Genomic DNA, 13,054 nt, shown 5'->3' with positions numbered 1-13,054 from the left:
CATATGTAGGAATAAAGTATGCAATTATAACATGCGTTTTCTCCAATCCTTAAATTCTTAAATATACTCAAATACCCAAAATTTCAAGGAGTTCCTGCCTTAAAAACAGGAACTACACCACAGTTATTTTGTGTTCTTTGCTACATTTGTTTCTATCAACCCATTTAGTCTATCCAAAGAATTTTTATTCATTAAGATAAAAGAAATACATATAATATTATATATATATATATATATATATATATATATATATATATATATATATATATATATATATATGAAAGAAGGTTTGAAAATGCACTTGTGCATAAAACAAGTCCCCCAAATTCCTAGTTTTCCCATTATACCAATGCTCAGACAACACCACTGACCAAACACGAATAAATAGGGAAAATAATCTTATTCAAAAATACAGACCACAGCTCAACATACTCTAAGATAAGCCCCCTCCCCAGGGGCACGCCCAAAACGAAGACACACAGATACGCAAAATCACACACACACCAATACAATGCAAACCTCCGACACGAACACACTTACACACATACACACACACACACACAATCACAGTATCTCCACACCAGAGCACAAACCCACATCCATTTCAAGAAAAAACACATGCATATATACACTTCCAATACAATTGTAGCAACCACAACCAACACCCATACACACATACGTAAACAGGTCCATGCACACACCTACACACCACTCCGGCAACCACAAACCATATTCACACACGCATATTTGCATACATATGTACACACACATACAAACACCATAGGCCTGTTCGCCAGTAAAAATGTCACACACACACAATACAATCCCAACAATCCCAACAAACACCCACAAGCACACATGCACAGAAGCATGCACACACAATGGCACACCTCCCCGACAAATACAAGCCACATAGACGCACTCACACAAACACACGCACACCTATACACACACATACTGTGCTAACAATACAAACAAAACTAATCACTCACACACACATGTACACATATACACCAGGAAACTACACAAACCATAGCCACGTACACACACATACAAACGCATACCCAGTACCAACATACACGGAACACACATGCACACACATACACCTCACCTGGATAAACCCAACGTACGAGGACACCTAATAAATACAACACACACATACATGCTCACACACACATACACCCTCATGCACACACATACAGTTGCTCCCTCACACACACACGCACCCCAAGGACAACTCAAACACAAACATACTTCGAGACACACACAAACTCACGTACACACATATAACACCCCCACCAACACACAACACAAATAAACATACGTACACATACAGACATACACATACATATGAACCATCACACACACATACGGTTGCTTACACACACACACACACACACACCACAATGGGTATTTTTAAAACAACACACTCACTCAGACACAGAGAGAGACACACACACACTCACGTATACACACACTCCCACATTCACACAAAACACTCCCACGCACACACACAGATGCACACATACATACACACACAGACGCACACATATGTACACACCCTCACACATACATACGTTTGCGCTCTCTCTCACACACACACATCACAAGGACGATTAAAACAACACATACATACTCAGAAAAATAGATATACGCACAGTCTCACGTACACACACCTAACATCCCCACCGACACAAAAAACACACAAACACACATACACACGCACTCACGCACACACACGAACAAACACATATACACATACACACACATGCGCACACACAACACCCTAACAAATATTAATCACACACATACACACTCACACAAACGTGCACACACATACACACACCATCCTACCATAGATAAAAAACACACACATACTCATATACACATGCCACACACGCACACATACAGACAGACATACACATACATATGAACCATCACACACATACGTTTGCTTACACACACACACACACACACACACCACAAGGTATTTAAAACAACACACCCACTCAGACAGAGAGACACACACACACTCACACAAAACACTCCCACGCACACACACAGATGCACACATACATACACACACATACGCACACATACGTACACACCCTCACACATACATAAGGTTGCTCTCACACACACACACACCACAAGGACGATCAAAACAACACACACACTCAGACAAAGAGATATACGCAGTCTCACGTACACACACCTAACATCCCCACCGACACAAAAAACACTCAAACACACACTCATATACACATTCCACAATAAACTCTGGGACCAATAAAAACGGCACACACACACACACACACACACACACGGACACAAACACACATATATACACACACACACATAGAGATGTGCACAAAACCAGTCCCAAAAACCAGTGAACCATGACAGACTGTCACAGACCAACCAAAAATAAAAACATCTTCTTTAACTCTTCTTCCCTCCCACCCCAGCTAGCCAGTCATACTGTCTCTTAAGACAGTAAAACATTCCTTCAATATACACAAGAGAAAAAGGCCAGGTCAGTTCCTTCTCAATTTTATTCCATTGTCAAAGAATATGTATGAGAATATGTATATGTATTTTTCCATATGTGTATTTTCATACACTGTTTTTAACACTGTTTTTAACAATTTCACCTTAATATCAGAGAATGTGTGACAATCAGTATGTAACACTACAAAGTTCATACAAAGCTTTATACTTTAAATATATTTTATCATCAAAGAATGTATATATGCATTTTAATACTCAGACTGTTTTTTAACATTTTTTATTATTCTCAAAGACTTTTGATAAACTTTTTCTAAAAAAGTGAAACCGGTTAAGTAAATAAATATTTTTGAAAAATAAGTGCATTTTCAAACCTTCTTTCATATATATTTCCACTCGTACGGTATTCCACAACTTTACTTTATTATATATATATATATATATATATATATATATATATATATATATATATATAAATCTGTATATATATAAATCTGTATATATACACATATATACACATAGATTTAAGTATGTACATATACGTATGTTTGTATGTATGTATACATTATTTATATTATATTATATATATATATATATATATATATATATATGTATGTATATATATAGGTGTAGGTGTGACAATGTGGTAAGAAGCTTGCTTCCCAACTACATGAGTGGATTTGGTAGATGGAAACTGAAAGAAGCCTGTCATGTGCTTGTATATATATATATATATGTGTGTTTACGTCTTCGTAACTTAGCAGTTTGGCAAAAGCAACTGATAGAATATATACCACGCTTAACACAAACATAAATACTGGGGCTAGTTCATTCGACTAAAAGTTATTCAAGGCGGTGCTCCAGCATGGCAACAGTCTAATGACTGTATCAAGTAAAAGGTGAGAAAAGTGACAGAGGGTATTGCTAGAGACAACAGTTAAAACAACTTAAAAACCTCAAAAGCTCAGTGCTTTGGTGGCTTTCGAGTTGCTTTAACTGTTGTCTCTAGCAACAGCTGATGCTGGTCACTAGCCTCACTCACTTTGGTGACTTCTATTGAATTTGGTTGTAGGTTCAAATTGCTAATAAAGCCACCCGTTTCATTTGTTCTGTGATGATATACCTCTCAGTATACGTCCTCACGGTCCTTCTTGTGACATTGAAGTTGGCCTATTTGCTATTCTGGTGAGGGTCTTTGCTATTCAGGACTTCTTCAACACCACCAGTCACCAACCCCGACCCCCGCCCCCCCATTCCGTGACCATCCTTACATGCCAATTTGTACTGTACCAGTATCTGCCACAACTGCGGTTTTGCTCAGCTTGATGGGTCTTCTCAGTCATTGCCTCCATGAGGCCCAACACTTGAAAGGGACTCAGTCACTTTGCCTCCATGCAACCCATGTATATATATTATATATATACAACAAATCCTTTTCAGCACAATCTTCTTTGTTTGCACAAGCCCTTCTTCTAACAAGCACCAGGATTGGGATTTTCTGCTGTCGTGTGGGAGCCTGATTGGTGAAATCAACTGAAATACTTCTCTGATATTGTAATGTCCTAACATATGTGCATGGGCACCACATAAAAAGGAACCCAGTTCACTCTGTAAAGTGGCTGGCATTAGTTAGGAAGGGCATTCAGTCATAGAAACCATACAAAACAGACAGTAGAGCTGCTCTGAAGAGTGCACGGTTACATAATTGGACTGCTATCTAACAACCTATTAAGCCCCAAGTGCAAAACCGACTGGTAAGGATGGCCACAATGGATACATAGTGCTATAATACTGTACACTTCAATCAATATATATATGTATGTATATATATACACACGCTTTCCCAAGGTGCTATGCAGTGGGACTGAACTTGAAGCCATGAGATTACAAAATTAGTTTCTTTCCCACACAGCCATGTCTCTGTCTGTATGATAAATTTATTAAGTTTTCTTTTTTGTATATCACTACCTTAAGAATATAAAGGGTTGCTATTTTTAGTACAGTGCCTATAGAAGAGCTTCAAGTAGATAGTGGAGAACTGTTCCACCCCAGTCCAATATCACAGGACCATATGTTTATTGTGTCTACAGTGAATCTGTTTATGACACAGATGGGGGTTTGCCTTATTGAAATTAGCTTTAAAAAAAAAAAAAGGGGTGGGTTTTTTCTCTCAAAGTATTCTGTTTCCCTATTTTTATTCACAACCCATGGGTGATTTATCTGAAACTCCTCTTTTCACCCTCCTTCAAAACTTTTTTTCACAACAAATCCAGATACAATTGTAATCTACTCCATTTGTAAAGAATTTTATCTTCAAATATTCATGTTTGTTGCATGCAGCTATGAGGAAACAAAGTTACGGTGTTGGGGTACACTTCTGTTGGACATTAATACAACCTTGAAACGTGTATCTCACAGTGAATTAAGACTGAATTGTGAAGTTGAAATCTTCAATTATAAAAGCCTCTTGAAAAGCACATGATAATTAAAATACATTAAAAGAGACCGACAGAAGTACTAGGCTTGCAAAGAATAAGTCCCGGGGTCGATTTCTTTGACTAAATGGTGGTGCTCCAGCGTGGCCACAATCAAAATGATTGAAACAAGTAAAAGAATATATTGCTAAGGCATTGAGATCCAAATAACCTGGTGTGAAACTGAATATACACCAGAATGACACATTAGTCAAGTAGGGAGCAGTAATAAGAAAAGGAATGACAAAGGAAGGAGCAATCATCCTAGAAAGTTCAGAAGATGATCGTTTATTCCTTTCTCATCTCTTCTCTTCTACATACATATATATATATATATATATATATATATATATATATGTTTGTATGTCTGTGTTTGTCCCCCACACCATCGCTTGACAACCGATGCACACATTTACGTCCCCGTAACTTAGCGGTTCGGCAAAAAGAGATCGATAGAATAAGTACTAGGCTTACAAAGAATAAGTCCTGGGGTCGATTTGATTCGACTAAAGGCGGTGCCCCAGCATGGCCGTAGTCAAATGACTGAAACAAGTAAAAGAGTAAAAGAGTAAAAGAATACATGTACACACACACACACACACACACACACACACATGCACACACACACATATAGCTACAGACACATGCAAATTTAGGGATTGGAACAGGTACAAATCCCAGTAACATATGTCTCCCAGCTAGCAGAACCTTATTCTCTTGCAAGTTAATTTGAGATATTTTGACAACAATGTAACCTTCATTTAACTAAGGTGTATTCACCCTTATCAGTAGCTAGTGGAGTACCCCTCGTTAGGCTAATTACTATTTCTGAGGTTCTGCTGGTGATTTTATCTCCTCTGTTCCCTAATTTTGGAAAACATTTACAATAAACCACTAATGTTCTTCAAAGTTGCTTTTTATACTTTCTACTATGGACTGCTTGAAGCTTACTCACTTCCTACACCTTGATCCGGAGATCTTGCACTTAAATATATACACATATATATATTTACATATATCAATATCTCTCTATCTATCAATCTAATACAACAGCAAGACTCATCGGCAAGACTCCCATCGGCACCGACTATTTAAGCAGGAGAATTAAGACATTCGCTCTCTTTCTTCTTTCCCATTTCCTCTCACGCTTTTACATAGTGTTGGTGTATTTGTTGATTGTGTGAGGAGGGGTCGACTGTCTTGTGCTTTCTCTCCGCCTTAAGCAGGATCAGCAATGCCAACAGTAAGGAACATGTTCTATTCAGACCTTAGGGGGTCCAAATTGTCCTGTTCGGAGGAGGGGCTCGTACGAGCAGTTGATAGGATGGACAAGTGTTTAAGGAAGAAGAAAGATTTGCTGAAGTGACAGAAGTCACAAAAAAGGAGGTGGACCTGACAAACATGGAGAAATATGAGGAGATGGCACGTAGGATCGGTGGTGATGCTAAGTTGTCCCTACTCCAGAAAGTATTGGAAAATATGGGTAAGAAAACGGTAAATATATAAGGTGTACTCAGTGGAAGAAAGGAAAATTGAAAATGTTGAGGCAGAGGAAGCAGATTTGGAACAATTGTGGTTCAAGAAGGCAGGAAAAGCCAAAGAATATGCTGTAACCACAGTAACCTACATATCTTGGAAGAAGGACTTCCAGGATTAGGGTGGAGAGAATCCCACCAGAAACAGATGTGGCTTGGGTTGTGGCGGCTGTTCTTCTCGGAAGTAAAGAAGAAATAGCCATCCTGCAGGCCACGAAAACAGAAAATTCTGTATGGAAAGAGCAAACATTGGACCTGATCATATTGGGTATTGGCAGAACCACTGAAAATATGGTGGAAACGGTGACCATTGGAGACGTAGTGTTGAGAGTGGGGGTGGAGGGCAGAACCCCTCGTTGCTTTAAATGTGGCTAAAACAGGCCTCTGCAGAAGCAGAGAAGTCAGGAAGAAGTTAGAAAGGGGCCGGAGAAGGTGCAACAGGAAGAAAAGAGAAACAAAGAACAGTGGATGGTAGCTGAAGGAAGAGGAAGAAAGGACAGATTGAATTAGAACCCCAAGCCATACACCCCGCCCCACCCCACCTTCTCAGACACCCCCTCCGCCCATTCCCCTCCGATACAAAGCAAGAGAAAAAAAACAAATACAAAAAAACACAAGGCTCAACAGGCTCCCCCCTCCCACTGGAAATTGTTTCGCGCGTGTTTGGAAGGCGTAGACCAGGAAGGGATCCAGAAGAGAACAAAATGGAGAACTGCAAGATTTGTGCATGTCGATGGATGGACAAAACACTCAGGTGTCCGAAAGCCAAAAAAACGACGAAATATTGAGATTGAGGAGGGGTTATAAGTGTTGGAAGGTGAAATGTGATTTAAAGACGATATCAGACAATATAAAGTAGGACGAACTGACCCAGAGATACTCCACAGCCATTACAAGCCTTCAATTCCATTACAACTTTCTCTCTCTCTCTCTCGAGCTATAGAAAGACGAATACACACGTTATATACCTACAGACATCTATATAAACACACATGTAATAATAAACTGACACGTTTCCGAAGAAACCTTTCACTAAAAAACACATTTTCGAAGGTGAGGGGCGTGACTGCATCCGCACCCTTTTTCTTTAAACATGTTTTATAAATGACATTTGGCAGAAATACGTTTGAAAACAATAATAAACAAATGCTGAAATTATAAAAATTAGTAGTACCGAAGTCTGAACAAAAGCAAAAGCATGTTAGTGTTTTGTTTTGTGGTTTTTGAAACAAGCGAAAGCCAATTAAAAGGAAATCTCTTTGCCTTACCTTGTTCGAAAATGTCTGCGATTCAGCAGAAGACATCAGCTGTGAAATGGTTTTGGCTTCTTTTGCAAGAATTTTTCAGCGAATAACTTGTATTTTTCGATTTTCTGGAGATAGAAGGACAGAATAAAGGTGAATTTTGTGGTTTATGCTTTGTCGGGTGTTGAACGAGAGAAATGTTTGAAATTTACCCCTTTTTTTTCCCACACATTCCAATTCACCGCCGTTAATTGGCGAACACACCTGCTATCGCGCACGCGCACGCGAGTCGTGACTAGTCGATCCTACAATAACAATCTATTGCCAATGCATGTATGCACAAAACATGCAGGACGGTTTGTTTTGGGTTTTTTGAACAAAGTAAATAAAACACATTGTAAACAAAACGCAAACACCCTCATACATGTTTTGTGCGTGGCGCACGCGCGCTAGGTAGTCGTAGGATCCACTAGTCACGTCTCGCATGCGCGGATGCGCGCCCTGGATCCAATCTTCTTGAATCGTACCTTGATATTATGTTTTCATTTCAAAATAAAACCAACAAAAATAATCTCCCATAATCTTTACCTCCGCTGATTTTTACATGCCCCGATGACCGATCTAAGAAATTTGGGGAACGATTTACCGTCTGGTGAATGGAACCGAGTATATGCAGATTCCAATAGCTTGCCAAATTGTCAGTCATAAATTTTCTGCAAGAACGTTTTGTCTGATAACATTCTCCAACATCTCTGCACTCCTATCGAGTAGACGTTGAAGAAATTCTTTTTCTGGTTGTGGTGTCATAACATCCAACAACCCAAGTTTTGCGACACAAGTGAGATCGCTGCCAGTGCCCCTGGACTGGCTCTTGTGCGGGTGGCACATAAAAGACACCATTTTGAGCGTGGCCGTTGCCAGTACCGCCTGACTGGCCTTCGTGCGGGTGACACGTAAAAGCACCTACTACACTCTCTGAGTGGTTGGCTTAAGAAAGGGCATCCAGCTGTAGAAACTCTGCCAAATTAGATTGGAGCTTGGTGTTGCCATCCGGTTTCACCAGTCCTCAGTCAAATCGTCCAACCCATGCCAGCATGGAAAGCGGACGTTAAACGATGATGATGATGATGATGATTGAATGTGTGCAAGCAGACGGTTTTTTCATTGGCAATATGTTTTGTTTTCAGATAATCTATAATGTTCTCTGGTGCAAAGTACAATAAAAGTTGCAATCTGGGTGCACTCAATGTAAAATAAATTCGGAAAAATAGCAACAACTGCTTCTTTTTAAAGGGTACAAATATTGGGAAGAAGATGATGATGAGTGTTGCTGATGTGATGTTCACACACACACACACACACACACGTAGATAAACCTAGACGAAGTCCCAGTTTGGAAGTATGTTTAAAGCTTTTAGAAGACGTATGACGGAGAATTATTCAATATCGTGTTTGCTTCTATAAGAATCGCTTACTTTAAAGCGAAAAAACAAGACCAACGTATACAACAGGTGTGTAGAACCTGCTGTTTCGCTTGTTTTAGCCGTTCATAAGTGATCTATAAGTAAACATTTCATACAACGACCATGACGATGTCACCTTTTCTATCCAAGTATCGACCTTCAAAGGCATCCATCATCACCTTCATTCACTCTATCTCTCGGCCTTTCTCTCTCTCATACGTGCGCGCACCGACACAAAAGCCTAATTTTGCTCTAACATCATGGTTCTATGCAACTGTTGCAATATCACTCGTTATGAAGTTTTTCCGTTTCCATTACATTTTTCCTGGAACACGGTATCCTGCCGTTTACCCACATTTGTCTTCCTCGAATCACACCCTACTCTCTTATCTATGTATATATGTATGTATGATCCAATGGAGACCTCTACATAGTAGCCAGACCTGGTAGAAATAGCACCCAAATCTCCCTCAAATCGCACCTTACTGTTTTACCTATGTACACATGTATATACTAGCTGGGGCGTACACTGTAATTCCTGGGGAAGCAGGGCTTATCCCTTGGTTCCGTTCTTGTAAACCTGGTATATATATATATATATATATATATATATATATATATATTTCGTTTTTGGATATATATATATTATATGTGTGTGTGTGTATACACACATATATTTAATTCACAATATATAACCCCAAATTAAACGTATTCCAGACGAAAAGGACCAACAAAGACAATTAAGGGAGAAACTAACACTTGGAAAACATGAAGACAGAAATAGAACTGCTTAAGCTTAGAGCCCTGAGCAATGAAGAGAAATTGAAGGACATAGATGAGGAAATCTACAACGAATTAAAGAAACATTGAGATGGTCAACGCTTGGAAAGTGTCTTTAAACTGCGGCAAACAACTTGTGAAGCTGAAGAAACAAACTCGCTACAAGGCTGGCAAAGACAAAGCAATTTGTTTATTAACTACGAAACACAGTTCATCGTAGAATAGGCATCGGATAAGCCCTTGCTGAAGGAAAATAAAGCAAAAACATACACAGAAATGAACCCAGGCTTATCGAACACAAACCAGAGACGGACAAGGGGAGGCAACTCCACCGACCTTACATTCCCAAATAACTTTAACAACAATCAGAAAATCTGGACGGAATCTTCATGGCATTCAAGTAATCCTGTGGAGCTCCTAGAAAAGCTCCTTAATGCATCGTTCTACAAAACACATAGAATATATAGGAGAAGAGAAAACAACAAGGAGTGTATATTTATTTCTCAGTCTATAGAATAATATAAATTATTTACATGCTTTTAAGTTAGAAAATAATTTGTCAAGATATTGGAATTTTGTTATTAAATAAAATTTCATCAAACTGTTTCTCTGTCATTTATGACTTTGTGTGTGTGTGTGTGTGTGTGTGTGTGTGTGTGTGTGTGTAGAAAGGTTTATGTTCTTTGTTTTTTTTTTGGTTTTTGGCACGTAATTCATTGTTTTTTATTTTCTATATTAATTTTCTGCTTTTCTCTCTCTCTCTCTCCATTTTCCAGACATATCATTCAAGACACTGAGGAAAAACCACAAGTGGGGAAGCAAGCTTCAAACAGGCAAGGGGCAGGTCCAGCCCCTCGCAAGTTGAATAAAAATATGGCCAAACAGCTTCTTGAGATCTCGGAACAACTACGACTGATGCAGCAGGCGATAGATGAGCCATCGAAGGACTCTAAATAGTTATTGTGATAAGGAGAGGGGGTCGTGGTGGGAATGGGGTGACAGTGATGGTGGAGCAGTGGGGGGGGGGGTCGGAGGAGAGAGAATTTGCCACTCTCACTCTTTTCATTGCTCACCACAAACTTCACAATCAAACCTCTTGTGCCTATACTTGTGTGTGTGTATGTGTGTGTGTGTGTCCATATATATGTATATACATACATACATATATATATATATATATATATATATATATATATATATATATATATACACACACACACATACATCTACACACACATTCATACACACATATATATAAATACTTATATATATGTATAAATACTTATATATATATATATATGTATATATATATATAAGTTTTAAGAAAGAGAATGGGTTGAGCAACACATCTTTTGGCATAATGCTACAATTGTTTCATTTTTTTACCAGAAAATCATTGCTGAAATATTACTATATATAATATATGAAATAATAGATTGAATCAGTATTAATCCAGTAATATTGACAAATGGCAAGTCTTCTCTGTCCATTCTCTTTGTTAATATTTATATTTATATAAAGCTTATTGGTACTTTATGGATTACAGATGCATGTTGAGCGATGCGATCAATATTCCCTGTAAAATGTTATCTGATAGCCAATACCTGTAGACAGGCTTTATAAAGCAAACTACAAAGTCAATACCCCAATTGAATTTATATATTTTTATGTGTGTGTGTATATATATATATATATATATATATATATATATATATATATACACATGTGTGTGTGAGTGTATATATATATATAGATTGATATAGATATATATGATGATAGATATATATATATATACATACACACACACTTACCTGTATGTGTACATATACATTCGCATGTATATTTGAACAAAATCAGAATCCATTAGGTTTTGGTACAGTGACTATTATTGTTATTATTATTAACGTTGTTGTTGTTGTTGTTGTCACAAATATTGTTAGAACCGGTGTAATGAAAATTTTATTGTTTTCCGTGTTTCTGCCCCCAGGATTCCTTTCTCATCAGGGCAACTGCTTCCTGTGTCATTGCCCCTCCTCTTCTCCATCTCTTCCACCTTCTCTCTCCCTCTCTCTCTCCTCTCACCACAATGTTTTCAAATATTTCTTCCCCCCCACACACACACACAATCAATCGTATTTATATACACACATGCACATGGCTGAGCGGTAAGACGTTTGCTTCCCAACCACATAGTTCCAGGTTCAGTCCCAATACATGGCACTTTGGTCAAATGTCTTCTACTGTAGCCTTAGACCAACCAGATCTTTGTAAGCGGATTTGGTAGGCAAAAACTGAAAGACGCCCATCATGTATGTATATATATATATATATATATATGTGTATATATATGTATATATATTTCGTTTTTGGATTTGGTTTGCAGGATTTCTTTATGGGATTTCGTGTGTTGAAGCATATTCTTTTGTGTCTGGGGAGAGTCATTTTCTTATTGTGCCTTAAAATAGATATTTGTGTCGAGAGGAAACTCAATGACAATCGAATTTATCAGATTATTGTAGATAAGCAACAACTCCAGAAAAACTGTCAAAATTCTATGTTCTTACAATAAATTGATTGCAAGTATTTAAGAATGTAGACAACATAATTTCATCTTTTATATGCATCAATACATGTGTAAAATAAGTTTCATACCTATGTACATTTTTCCATCGTAGCATGGTTTTGAAAAGTAAAAGGTTTAACAGTTGGATAACCTTACTGTGACTAATTCTGGGTTTTCTACTAAAGGGTTTCTTTTTGTTTATGTCTTTTAGAGTGCAGTTCTATCAAATTATTCATTTGTACACAAACACGACAAAAGTAAATAGACACCCATAACACCTCGTCTTGTGGTTATTTTAATTTGAGCTTTATCTTTTTTTATTAATTGACATTTGTATGTTTCGTGTTCTAAATGACTGTTTAATCATGCCATGTACAAAAGAAGCCTTGGAACTGTCCGAATTACAAAGAGGCCATATACTGGGTCAATTTCAAGGTTGACTTAGCCTAAAACCACAGAAAAACTTGGTGATTCCACTTTCTACAGT

General features: G+C 38.0%; 1 long non-coding RNA gene across 1 annotated transcript; it reads left to right on the top strand.

Annotated features, from left to right (window-relative positions):
• The first annotated feature begins 289 nt into the window (after window positions 1–289).
• LOC149128974 (uncharacterized) lies at window positions 290–12,844 on the top strand. The gene is made up of 2 exons (XR_016240604.1): window positions 290–2,536; window positions 10,781–12,844. It is a non-coding gene; the product is annotated as an uncharacterized LOC149128974 (long non-coding RNA).
• The last annotated feature ends 210 nt before the right edge of the window (window positions 12,845–13,054 follow it).

This window comes from Octopus bimaculoides, unplaced genomic scaffold, assembly GCF_046866305.1.
Source record: "Octopus bimaculoides isolate indiv1 unplaced genomic scaffold, ASM4686630v1 contig274, whole genome shotgun sequence".
Classification (NCBI taxonomy): Eukaryota; Metazoa; Mollusca; class Cephalopoda; order Octopoda; family Octopodidae; genus Octopus; species Octopus bimaculoides.
Note: the sequence above shows the minus strand (reverse complement) of the source record. Positions and strands in the feature narration are given on the sequence as shown.